The 10110-nt window shown below is 33.3% G+C and overlaps 1 protein-coding gene across 1 annotated transcript in view; it reads right to left on the bottom strand.

The window, feature by feature from the left end:
• LOC118733331 overlaps window positions 1–9689 on the bottom strand; it is a gene marked incomplete in the record, with an annotated part of 67346 nt that extends 57657 nt beyond the window's left edge. The window contains 1 exon segment of the mRNA XM_036462686.1: window positions 9527–9689.
• Window positions 9690–10110: the final 421 nt, after the last annotated feature.

Here is a 10110-nt window from a genome sequence, read left to right on the forward strand (position 1 = left end):
TTTTTTTAAAAAAAAAGTTATCAAGCTCTTAAAAAATCACCCGTTACTATGAGTTCGCCTTGACTTATTGACTAAATTGAATATGACTTTTAAAAGGGTGGCAGAGTCTTAAAAAATATATGTGCGAATTAAAGCTCTTTCAAACCGCTTCCGTTCGACAAAATATTGTAATATTTCATTTAACTTATTGATTGAATTATCTGTATATGTTCTTTAACCAAGCACCAGCCTGCTCTGAAAACGTTTTAGAAATAAAACTTTCTTAAATCCCTATTATATTTCAATAAACTTACTGGTTAAACTTAATGAGACTTTTAACCAAGTGGCAGCCCATTGTAAAAATATTTTCGGAGTACAATTTTTCTGAATTTATTTTATTTCATATCCAAACAATACAATAATGTTTTTTCCGTTTGATTAATTAAAATTTGTTTTTTGAACAAGTGGCAACTTCTTTTAAAAATACTTTCGATATAAAATCTTCTATTTTGCCTAACGTCCACTTTCCCGCAATTAGTGTTGTGTGCTATTTATTTTTAAAACACCTTTCATTACGAGTGTAATTTTTGCAACTGCTTAACTCAAACTATTCATGAATTATAATGGTTGAGTTAGGGAACAAGGTTCAACAATTAACACCATCTTTTCGCTTTGAAAATTTAGTTTTACTACTCTTTGGCAACGAGTTCGGCCTTTCGAACAAAAGTGTGCTGCTTCTATGTTCATGGCTGAAACTACCTTGCAGTGAAAGGACAATCCAACAAAAAAATATTTTAAGTACATAGTATATAAACTAGTAGAATTCTACCAGCTCCTTAAATAACAAATGGCGCTTTACACATTTTCTAAGTGCCTGGCCGATAAACTTTTCGTTGGCCTCGCCAGAAATACACTCGGCGGTTTGTCATTGAATGCCCTGGGGCGGAAGCTATTAGAAACTCCACGACATTGAAAAAGGAATTGCAATGACTCAAAAAAGGAGCAGTGCAGAATCAACTGCATGTCTCAAAAGTTTTCGCAAGCCTTGAACACTAGTCTATTTGCACGTTCTCCCTAAAAATAGTCTCAAAAAAATATTGCAATTGCATTAAATTCTAAGAAATATTCATTTACGTTCCACTCTATTTAAAAAACAAATCTGAGTACCTACTTACTTATGAAAGAAAAATGCTTGCCGCTGGCTAAAATGCCACGTTTTCCGTTCATTCGATGCCATCTGTTGTGTTTCGTCGTCTTGTAAAGTCGTTTCCAATTCAAATTTCACGTCAAAATATTTGCCTTCACTTTTTGTTGCTGTAGTACGTTTTTGCGTTGGAATTGTTTTTGATTTTTATTCTCAATATTTTGTTATTATTTGCTCCAAATAAAAGAAAATAATCAAATTTTTGGTTTACAATTTTGACGCCTTTTATAGAAACCGCGTGATTTATACCCGCAGTGAGATAAGGAAGAGTGTACTAAATCTGCTTTTAGCCGAAACGCTTGCGTACCTACTGAGTTCACTTGTAATTTAACGCGTTTTTGCATACAAAACCGATTTTCGAAGATTTTGTGAAAGCCTTTGTCAAAATTGGAATTTGGATTTAAAAGTTTTATTTTTGTTTATACACGTATTTTTATTTTTCTTATCTATAAATATTTTTCTACTGTTTACTTTTGATCTCCTGCTCTTTGCTCACTCCTTTTTTACTTAATTGCTAGTTGCTGTGTGCTCTCTATTTTATTTTAAACACTTTCGCGACAAAACCATCGTCTGCTTGTCAGTAATAATTGCCTTTCGTCAATTCTTTATTTGTTATTGTTAATTGGCTCAGCTGTAAATTTTCAATAGACTGAGCTAAATGCCAGCGACAAACGTATGTATGTACGTTAGGGTGGCCCAAAAATGGGGGGGGGGGGGGGGGGGGGGGGAGTAAAGTCGGAATTTGTATGCTCGCACCCCCTAGGATTGATCTATACTGACAAAAATACACCCCTTTTTATTTTTAAATCAAAAAATACTTAGAGGTCGCTCAAAGCCATCAAAGTTTTCCATGTATTTACATATATATGGGAAAAATAAATTTTTTCGTAGAAATGGTATAGAATTCTGGAAAATCAATATTTTTCGATCGGCAAAACTCTGCTCCTCTTCAGGAGATTCCCAACAATATTACCCAATTATTTATTTAACCATTTTTTTATTGTAAATATATTTTATAGGTCCGCCAAAACCTCCAGAAAATGCAATGGGGGGAAAATAAACAAAACCTTTAGTATTAAAAAATGTCTCCTGAAAATAACCAGAGTTTCTCGATCACAAATATTGGTTTTCAAGGATTCCATACCCTTTCTACGATAAGTTTTTTCTTTCACATACAAACCGCATGGAAAACTTTGAGCGCTTTGAGCGACCTCTAAATATATTTTAACTTAAATATAAAAATAGCTAACTATATTTTGATTTCAAAATAAAAAATAGGGGAATATCTTTTTCCATATAGAACAATCCTAGGTGGTGAGGGCATTAAAATTCCGACTTTACTTGTTTTGAACCACCCTAAGGTACATACACTGGCAGCAAAAACAATAGACTCGTCGTAATTTGAAGAGTTTTGGCTATATTTCTTTAGCTTTTTTTATGTTTAATATTTGTTTATAAAAGCTTAGGTAGTTATACAACAAATATCATATAAATCCGCTTTTCAAACTTTAAACAATAATCGCAAAAATTTGTCAAATTTTCACAAAATTTTCAAACTTTTCCTTCAGAATTTTTAGAAAAATGTTTGGTATGCAGTTTTGTAGCCCATGCAAGGTTAATGTTAAAGTCTAATAAATTTTTTGAATGAAAATATTTTCAAAATGGGTTGTTTAAAAATCAAGTGCAATTTAATGAAATATTATGATACGGTAGATGTGAAAGCTATATTGCCAAAACTGCTTTGAAGAGGGTTCGGTCTGTTTAAAAAATCAAATCAAATTTATCTATTTTTTAGGCCACTCAGGGTGTCCTAGACCACCCGCCTATCTACTCTAAAATGAAGAAACATTTTTTTGTATTGAAAAACGCAAAAATTCTCCTACCAAATCGGCATTGGTGTACCTTTTGGTGGTATTACCGACTTCCAATTTATGCCGGAAGTGGGATAAACTGACCGGAAGTAGATACGTTACATATTACTACTTTTTCTAGGAACTAAACACAAAAAATCACAAGTGCAGAAAGCAGATTGTTCAATTTTAAAGATATCAATTGTTCGTCTCTCAAAAAATGTTCCGCCGTCTCAAGCTCTTCAAGGCCAGAAGGGCAAATTAGGTTGTCGTAGCATCTACTCCAGGAATTTCGAAAATGAAACAAAAGCATAACCCAAATTAACTGCCTTAATTTTTGCCAACTGCTTTCAGCATTTATATTGACGTCACATTCTGGATGTGATGTTCGGCAACAAGTAGCACTTATCACCTATTGCTTGTTTCACGCTCATACAAAATGAATAAAAGGTAAATATTGAATACATACTTACTTGAGCATACATACATATACATGTACATATGAAAGATTGCTTGGCTAGATCAGCAAATATAACAAGACTTAGACACATTATTTAACATTTTTCCAAAAAAAAATTTATACAGATGTACAGTATTTTGTTCATTGTATACATCTCTTAAGTATCAATCACTTTATTTAATATTTATTAAGGAACTTACCGGTTTAGTTGCGATTTTCCTCGAACCTAAAATGAGAGTAAACAATTTTCATTAGTATTTTCTTTATTAAAAAATATGTTTGCAAAAATACTTTTAAGCAAATATACCTAGCCAGCGAGCTTAAAATGAGTCATAATTAATCATATTTCCATAACATCGTATATTCTTTAAATAATAAAGAATACTTTCAATTGCTCCACATCAGCTCAAAAATAAACATTTTAAAATTTCATATGTGTACATTAGGGTGGTACAAAAAAAATTAAGTCGGAATTTTCCTAAGATTGTTCTAAACCGAATAAACTAAACCCATGTTTTTTATTTTGAAATCAAAAAATATTTAGAAGTCAATCAAAGCGCTCAAAGTGTCCCACATATTTGATATGGGGGAAAAAACAAGTTTTCGTCAAAATCTTGAAAATCAATATTTTTCGATTTGAAACCCTCGTTTCTCTTCAGGCTACTTCCAATAATAATACCGAATTATTTATTTAACCATTTTCTATTATTTACAATTTTTTATAGGAACCCTAAAAACCCCCAAAAAATGCAATGGGGGACCCATAAAAAATCGTTAGTATTAAAAAATCGTAAAATAAACAATTGAATATTATTATTGGCAGTCTTCTGAAGAGAAACAAAGTTTACCCATAAAAAATATTGATTTTCAAGAATTCTTTGCCATCTATACACTTTGAGCGCTAAATATTTTTTGATTTCATAATAAATAATAAAAAGGTGTATGAAAGATTTCTCAATACGGGCAACCACAGCATTCTTTAAAGCGCATTAGCGACAATTCAATCCGAAAAGCAGAAGCCACCGATACTTTTTAAATAACCTAAGTTTATTTTGAGGTAGCTTCTACCCCACGAGTTGAATTAAAGGTTAAAGAAGTACACACATACGTCAATATAGCAAATATAATAGGAAAAAAACTCTAACCAATGAAATTTGTGGTTGACGATATCGTTTACGGCTGCTGGTGCCGGGCATTTAACACCTGCCTTGAGGTATTTTATTTAAATTTTTTTTAAATCTTTCTTTTTAATGTTTTGTTTTTTCTTGCTTGTGCGTAAGAGAGTCATTTGCTAACTAAATGAATTTTGTGTGGCAATGGCAAACTTTCGAGTAAATCATTTTGCCATGAAATAGCTTGTCAAAAAACCATCTGCCATTCGGAAGCGACGTAAAACTGTAGGTCCCGCCCCTTTGTGAGGCAACACATCGAGACGCACACCCCAAACCAGAGGAGAAGCTCTGCCAAAAACATATAAAAATGTGTAGGTGTTTTTTTTATTTTCATTGCCTACTTTAAATACTTAAAATTTTTTGCAGCTCTCTTTTGAATACCATTCAAGTTACACTTTTAACAAAATTTTAATAGCCAATTGACAGTTGGTATAGTAATTTGTTTTGCTTCTTTTATTCGCTAAGGCTTCAATTTACTAATTTCTTCACTACTTTCTTTTTTCATATTCCGATCTTTGCTCAATCGCAGGCTATCCCTGTAGGCATCTTTTCTTCCAATAATTGAATGTGTACCTACCGACCGCATTCCTTGGACATGAATTGATCCATTCATTACTTATATTCATCACTTATATTTATAATTAATTCAGTTATACAAATGTATATGTACATGCATATTTTTGCGGTTATTAAATAAACGGTATACACAGGCGAATGTAAAAAAAATTTCTTAGTGACCGATTGAGATCAATGTGTAATAGCCATTTTTGAATGTGGTTTCCTCAAGATGACGACAACCTGTTCGCCGAACAGTGGAGCATTTATGTACATTCATATGACCATTTAAAAACGTCGATCCTCACCGAGTGGCAAATTTTGTTTATTTTTAAAAAGCTTTAAGTCCTTTTGATAATCGTTCGGGTTGGCGATAAACGATTCTAACATTAAGCTCCTTTGTAGGGCCTCAAAGAAGAGACAAATATTAAGCAACAGCTAAAGATCTTTTTATTTTCCCTGGAAATTTTTATTTGAATGACACTATTCCCCAATTTGCATTCAAAATATTTTATGTGCATATACCTAATAACTTTTTATATGAATTTTTTCCACTCTTGTTCCACTATCCAATGTCATCAGCTTCATTCATTGCCGTTTTGGTCGATTTCCCAATCGAATTTTTTTGAGCATCGTCACACATTGGTCATTTACCTTACTTCGTGATTTAGTCATAAATAAAATATTTTGTTGAAATATTTTATGTAAAAAGAAGAATATTTGCACTGCCAAAAAGGCTTGCTTTCAAATAGAACTGGTATAAGAGTAATTTTACTTTTACAGTGACTCAAACAATTATTCACATGTTGACTTTTTGTAAATATGTATTCACAGGGTTTTTCAAGTTGATTTTTGGTTTTACTTTTTATAAATACATACATATATTATATTGTTCATGCTATAACCAAAACTAAATACTTAAATACAAGTTTACCAATTTATATACAATTTAGAAAAATTATCAACCAAGTTTTGTGCTTTTTTTCGTTAATTTTTAGGCCTTTTGCAGTTTTTGGGTATGCAGTTTTATAGCCTATAAAAATTTGGATATTAAAGTTCCAGTTTCTAATGAGCAAGCCCGTTCGCAAATAAAATTTCAACGCCAGTTTTGTTGCATTTCGTCTATATGAAAAAAGAACGGCGACAAAAAAAATATTAAATTTGCTCTACACTTGGACTTGCCCTTGCAGCCACACACACACGCACGTTTAAAAATTATTCGTTCACGTACAACCAGGGCAGCTTTCGTGGTGAATTGCTAAGAACTCGGAATGAAATTTCCGGCATTTCGGTTTAGAGGAGAGAGCTTTTGACTTTTTGTGCACAGGGTGTAATCTAAAATTAAAACTTGGCAAATATTTACAGCAAAAGTACGACCACAGGGGGGTTACAAATAGGAAACGCTTGCACAGAGTTGCAAATTTGCAGGGTGCACTTGATGACTATATTTTTCCAAACGTACATAGACATTCACTTTGCAAATTATGTCTTGCTATATACATATGTGTCCGCTGTGGCGTAATGGTTAGCAGTTGCGGTGAAATTTTTTTTCTAAAGTTTATTGACCTCAAGTACCGCATTCTTTATAACACTAATCCACCAGATTCTAGTTGTTATCATAATTTTTTAAGATTTTTATGACTTTTCCCGATATCCTTCAAATATAATTTTACGGAATTTTTCGAGATTCTTTGTGTGACCTTCTTTTGGGGTTTTTTTCGGTACTATTCGATATTTTTGTTGAGCTTTCGGCATCGCTATTATTATAAAATGTCTTACCATTTGTATGCTGCGCATGCTTGGCATGGAGTCTTGGTTCTACCAAAGACTATTTACATACATTCAAAGTGGGCTTATATCCAATTGTTGAAAATCGAGTGTAAAAATTGAGAATTATTGTTTTTATTTAAGTTTCAATATTTTAAATTAGTTTTTGGGAAATTGTTGTCAAGTCAATTATTGTTTCAAGCGGAACCTCAGTGGAGGTCCACTGATTGCGTGGGGCGCTTTCAGCGGTACTCTAAGATAGAGATGGGCGAGGGATATAGGGACCCGCGAGACTCACGGTACTGAATTCAAAATGGCCAGACGGGCAACATCTGGAAGGCCTTTAAACATTTTACGGACGCGACGGAACCAAAATTATTTCCCGACACTCCCGATAAAACCTGCATCCTTCGGAAATTCAGGAAATCGTCCTTAAAAACGTTTAATAAAATTTACACTTGTTTATGTTTTACTGAGACAAAAACGAACAGGAAAACAAAAACAATGTATTGTTATTTTTTCATTAATTAAAATTAATTTGAAAGGCATGTAGATTAATCTTACTTAGTTTTCGAAACCCACAGGACCCGCAGTAAATTCTGAAAAAACGTCGGGATGGGCGGGTTGAGGAATTAAAAATTGAATTTCGGCATGTGCGTGATCGGGATTGAATATTTAGTCCCATGCCCATAACTACTCTAAAACACCACTTTCCATTAATTGTTCACTTTCACTGATTGCTTCCTTATCTTGCTACAAATGCTGACAGAACATTAAATTTTCAGCAGGGTTAGCAGCAATTCATGTCAGTTTGTCAATAAGAGAGTGGTGTGAATACCCGGAATAATTACATAAATAACTAAAAGTGACAATTTGCAGCACTTATTTTGTAACTTCACTCCAAGCCGAATTTATAAAAAAACTCAAAGTAATGGAAATTGCGTACGTAAATAGAAATTTGCATAAACGCACTTGTTGGCAAATTTTAACGGTAGATACATTTCCAGTATCCAAACCGGTTTTTTCTCTCTCACTTATATATGGGATTCTTTACAATAAGGTTACTATTATTTCCATTTGACGTTGCACAACCTAGGCGTGGCTGCAAACGATGTATCGATATTAGCTATATCGATAATTTTTTAGTCCGATAAATCGGCAACGACCTTACTAGATGCCAAACTTATTGTCGGGCGAATGGCTTTCCATTTAGAAATTTTTTTTGATTATTTCGTAGTCAGTTGGAAATCGAATATTTACTACGGTGACGCACTCGGTGACCACCTGAAATGCTTATCACACATTTGGCATCACGCTTTAGTCACATAATTTTTCATAAAAAGTCTAGCCATACCATAGTTCATAATTCTTCATTCCTGAGCAAAACTACATAGAACGCGTACTAAGTTTCTGCGAAATCGGAACACATTTACTATTTGTTTTTTTTATCTATAGCTTATATCGAACAGCAACACTGTGCAAGGCACCGCTGGCAAAACAAAAAACTAAAAATATTTACAAAAGCAAAAACGTATAAAAATAAGCAGCGACAAAAGAATAAAAAAAGCAAATCTTTAGCTTAACTTACCAGCAGATGCTAAGCTGGCAGTGGCGATGATACCAAAGCTGATGGCAAAGTCATTGAGTAAATATTGTAGAATTCACTTTCTCACTGAAACCACGGATGTACATACATTAGGGTGGTCAAATTTTTATATGGGGGAAAAAAATTTCATCCTAGAAAACGGGGCACCCCTTAGTTTTTTCCTTTTGGTATTTGTAATATCTATACCAACTATCAGTTTTCTACTGCAACCAATACAGGGTGCTCAAAGGCCTTGAAATTCGCTACTGGATCGCTGTGAATCTGACAAAAATATTGGTGATTTTTATAAAAAGCTAATGTTGCCATGACAACTAAAGCTTGTGATATTTTAATAGATAATTTAAACTTGAAATTTTCTTAGCTTACTTAACCAACTGCTTGATTAATATATGTACACAACACTTCTAGAGTAAAATATGAACATCCTCTAAATTTATACTTGGCAACGTAAGGTTTGGTACCAGCACCTCTTTCGGCAAGAGGAAAAATTTTTGAACCCTATCTCGAAAAAAATTTTTTGAACCACTCTAATGTACATAACTACACACATATACGAGTATGTATATTATACATATATGAAAAAAAAGTGTGCGATATCTATACGAATGTATTGTAGATAAAATGTGCGGCACCCAAAAGACACTTGTGGGCGGCGAACAGAGAGGAACCGCTGAGGGAACCGGTGGTTATTAAGTACATACTTGTTCTGTTTTTATTTTTTGTAGAGTCTGTTTATAGTTCTGTGCCCAATTTTTCCAGTTTTTATTTGTTTTATTACTCAATTTGGAAACTAATAAGGCACACACTTAAACCTTACATGAAAAGTTAGTATTTGAACACTAACAACATCGAATTTCTATGTTTTAAATTTTAATTATCAGCCGGATGAGTATGCGTAAGCAATTAAAAAAAAACAGCTGCTAATTTCTTTACCTTTGTCACTGAGTACGTAGCATCAATGAGTCAAGCAAAAACAAATTCAAAATTTGTATGTACTAGATTTTTGTATGTATAAGTTTATTTTCGTTATCAAAAATTAAACGATTTTAACATCTGTTGATTGCCGCGAAAAACATTTACACTGCTGCTACAAACACCAAATACAAACCGGCTTGGACAAAATTTCAACGTAAACTGAAAAGGTAAAATGCTCGATCGCTTGTGGATAAATAAATACGTATGTATGTATGTATGTAGGCGTGCGATCGTATGCTGTATTGCTCAAAAGCTACGCACAGTGTTCTAAACTCTGATTGATACGGATAGAAAATCTTCTAAACTCTTTTTGCTTCGCGAAGAAAATCTGTGCTGCTTTAGTTTGTTTTGGAAATACATAACGCGAAAAAAGACGCGTAAAAAAACTTCAGCGAATATAGACTTTTAACATAGTTGACGGCGAAGAAAGGCGCGTTAAAGTCAGCTACACTATTGTAGGGTGGAAAAGTCGTTGCATACGCCTATGACTTTGCAAACGCATTCAGGGAAAGTTTCCGCAAACGCAATACGAGCTGATGCAG

The sequence above is a fragment of the Rhagoletis pomonella genome, unplaced genomic scaffold (genome assembly GCF_013731165.1).
Source record: "Rhagoletis pomonella isolate Grant_MI unplaced genomic scaffold, Rhpom_1.0 Rhpom_scaffold_00002, whole genome shotgun sequence".
Taxonomy (NCBI): domain Eukaryota; kingdom Metazoa; phylum Arthropoda; class Insecta; order Diptera; family Tephritidae; genus Rhagoletis; species Rhagoletis pomonella.